Here is a 3,738-nt window from a genome sequence, read left to right as displayed (position 1 = left end):
AACGAGCCTAGCTAGCCTGTGAACATATATGTGAGGCATGCGGGAAAATGGATGCATGCTGAGGAGAACATGTGAAAGCTCAATCATGTCTCCCTTTCTGAAGCAACCGAGTCTTTTAGAGCTGCAGAATCATAATGCTTCCTTTGTTAAAACATCAATGCAGCTTTCATAACACTCAACAGCGTAGCATTAGCATAAAATGTCATCTCAACTAAGTGCATACATTTAGTAATGTGACTCTATTTGACAGCTGTTCTGAGGTTCTCTTTCCTGCACAAAAAGTCAGCCGGTTCAGGATCATTTATCATGTTAATGCCCCTTTTAAAAACCAATTCCAGCAATTTTCAGCGTTTAATAACTTTTAATTGCACACGGAACCACAAATCTTCCCACTGACACCAACAGCCTACATTTGTTTGCACAGACTGAAAGGGCCCTATTGGTCACGGCGTTCAAGAGAAATGGTTGACATTATGTTCAAAATGAACAGAACCGACTGTAAGGATTAATAAAACAATAACAAGGATTTTTCTGTTGCTAATATAGTCCTGCCAAGCAATGATATATTCTATTTATAAGAATGCATTCATGCTGCCAAAAATGGTTGATCTGGAAGTGGAGAATTCAAGAAATTCATCTTGGGTTTTTATTGTAGCGCCTCAATTTGTCAACACTTTAGTCCTGGGTTAAAACGCACACCTGAACCGAAGCGCTTTACATTTGAATTCATTTTACTTCCTGACAGTTTGGCTCAGGTCCGGCGAAGCTGGGTTCCTTCTGCACAATGCAAAGACTCTAAGCTGCAACGAACGCCGCCCAGGTCGGAGCCGCTCTGCACAGGACGTGCCTGGAACCCCAACAGGAAAAAGAAAAAAAAAAAGAACACACAGCGACTGTTTTAAACAAAAGGCTGCTTCAAAATCAAATCAAAGTATTTACATATAACGCGAGCGTCATAATGAACAAAAGTGCTGCTGCTGGCTCTGTGCTGCTCCTCTTCAGTGGCACCCACGGACAGCACAAGAGCCAAGTAATGGCTCTGTTGGACGCCATCCTCTGCCTTTCTTGTCCTGGCATGTTTACAGCGGTGGCTGTGCACCAAGCACGCTTTATCTGCACACTGCCTCTGGCAGGAGAGATCCGCCGGCATGTGTGCACTGCCAAGCCATTTTGGCCGTTCAGCGAGCGGCCGCCAGAGCTCGGTCAAGGCCATTCTTCAGTGGATGTGTTTAATTGCACATGTGACGATCATGGCAGGGTTCTCTCCAAAGCCCTGCACACCTGACCAGGAAGTGGACCCAGATTTTTCGACAAAGAGGCAGACAAGACGCTCTTGGGGGACCCTGGTTCAGCTTCAGTAGTCTTACTTTGTTTGTTGTCAAGGCTGCTCTTCCTGGCAACAGGAAGCCTCTGATGAGATTAGCATCTCCCAGATGTAGTAGCTTCTCAGGTGAATCGCGTGGTTGAGCTCCATCTTAGGGTTGAACTCAGATCTTTCTAATGGTTTATGAAAGTCTCCGTTTTATCCGTCTGCCGTAGATTTCGCCAAAGCAAACAGTGCTCACGGGCCAGCATGTCTGCTCATTCAAGCAGATGGGCCTATTTCAACGCTAGCAATCTGCGAACAGAGTTATTGTAACAAATAGAACAACAAGAAATGAGAAGTTTTCTTTAGATCAATTGAGTGTGAGAAAAAAACCCAAAAGACAGCAAAAGCCACTTGTGTAGCTGTTCCGTTTTCCCCACGGAAAGGGTAACTTGGTGTCCAAACTATAAGGATGCATTATAAGCACAACTTTCCAGCATTTACATACACATTGCAACATTAAACAGCATTACACCAGATGTTTTAAAATGTGACTAATTCATTTTGTATCCTGATGGGGCATAAAAGTTCAGTAGCATGATGTCAGTGAACAAATGCATTTTAAATACTTCACACATATTATGCCTCATATTCAAATATCAAACATCAAATATCAGCAGCAAATGAAATCTTGAAACACATTAATAACATTCAAAGTAGCAAATCCCAAGCATTTATGTATGTCTGAAAGGCAAATGTGATATAGCCCAGCAGCCCCAATAGCCTCTATCTCTCCAGAGGAAACACAGCTGGACTACAGCTCCCAGAAACCACTGGGCAAACCAGGAAGTAGACATCCTTGCTGCAAGCTGGTTAAACAATCAAACATTCCAAATCAAGGGAAAATGCAATCTGAACAAACATTTAAAGCTTCAGAAAGACAGTCAAACACCAAATCCATCTCCATTAACAACATCACAATATCAATAATTAAGTTTAGGAGCATGGAGACAATGACAGTGACACACGTATACCAAACAAACCCAAGACTTATCCAGAACTTATCATTAGCTTTACCAAGTAGACCCAACAGCACAGCAGGAGCCACCATGACAGCAGATGACAAAGCCAGCAGAAAAGTAAGAAACCCAATAAAACTCACCAAGCAGCCGGACACCGGGTACGAATGTTGACAGGTAGCAACTGAAATCTCCCGCTTCCTTTTCAACAAATCAGAAGCGGTCACATGGACAGACACTACTTAAAGTGATAGCGCTCATTAAGCTAGCCTAGCTACCAAGGACGTCTTGGCTTTTTAGTCAATGAAACCATTAAAGTGAAAAGAGAAGAATTAAAGAAATAATTAAGGAAAATTAAAGATGAAATGGGAGAATTCCACAAAACACAACAGTAGCAGTGAGCGAAGAGAGACCACCGCACAGGCGGAGGTGACCCCAACAGATGCTTCCTCGTTCTTCTTTTTCCCTGCGAGGCACCAGTGAAATCTGGTGATGGAGGCCTCAAACACAGATGTAGGAAGAGCGAGATCCGGCGTCACGCTTTGATGGGATCAAAGAGGAGCCGGAAGCCGGTAATCACAAACCACGGACAGAAAAAGGACGTGAAAAACGTCCTCGCCAGAAACCGTTTTAGACGTCCTCAAAAGCAGATCGCTCGCAAGTGCAGCCGCTCGACTTGACCTAAAATCTGTTCCTCAATGCTCATGACGTCACACGTGGTCGCACCAAGGGGCAGCGCTTTATAATCTCACACTACCGCTTTCCAAATATAGTTTGTCGTTGGCTCAGGAGCGGCTGGAGAGAGACATTGCTTTAATGGAACTAAAGTACAGTGGTTCCCACTAATGCATGGAAATGGCTGTCAACAAGCTTTCAGCCGCGGCGCCACAATTAGAGCTTTGTCACTACAGCCCCTGGGTGGCTGGCAGTCTATCGCACCCAATCGCAGCGCTGTCAAGTGCCTCACTTATGAGGTTGCCGGCACATTTCCATTCCTAAAATATCAGAGGTTGGCTCCAATAGGGAACAGTTGATGCGAGCTAGCGCATACAAATGGTCCGTCGCCATTGGTCGGTCCTGAGTGCCGAGCGGCCCAATAAATCTGAGGCTGTTTACGGGCAAACCGCAGCCACCGTTGCAGCGTTTAGACCAAAGCCGGGGGGGTTTTGTCCGCGTTAAGAGGGGCAACAGTTACTGCAGCTCATTAACATTAACCACTGGCTCTTCAGAAACAGGCTTTTTAATGACCCCCGCAGGGCCAATCATCTGAATATGCAGGAGTGATCGTTTAGCTGTACAATACAGGCCTCCGGGGCTTATTAGAGTATATTAATTTTAAAAATCAACCTTCAAAAGCTTGTTTGTGCACGGCCACAGACACATACCCACACACGGAGGTGACAACTCCACGCA

At 44.9% G+C, this 3,738-nt stretch overlaps 1 long non-coding RNA gene across 1 annotated transcript; it reads right to left on the bottom strand.

Annotated features, from left to right (window-relative positions):
- Positions 1-341: 341 nt before the first annotated feature.
- Positions 342-2,521, bottom strand: LOC130527720 (uncharacterized). Its single transcript, XR_008951111.1, has 2 exons — positions 2,469-2,521; positions 342-1,618 (listed from the first exon to the last, which is right to left on the bottom strand). It is a non-coding gene; the product is annotated as an uncharacterized LOC130527720 (long non-coding RNA).
- Between the last annotated feature and the right edge of the window lie 1,217 nt (positions 2,522-3,738).

The sequence above is a fragment of the Takifugu flavidus genome, chromosome 6 (assembly GCF_003711565.1).
Source record: "Takifugu flavidus isolate HTHZ2018 chromosome 6, ASM371156v2, whole genome shotgun sequence".
Taxonomy (NCBI): Eukaryota; Metazoa; Chordata; class Actinopteri; order Tetraodontiformes; family Tetraodontidae; genus Takifugu; species Takifugu flavidus.
The sequence above is the reverse complement of the archived record's forward strand: the minus strand, read 5'-3'. Positions and strand labels throughout refer to the sequence as shown.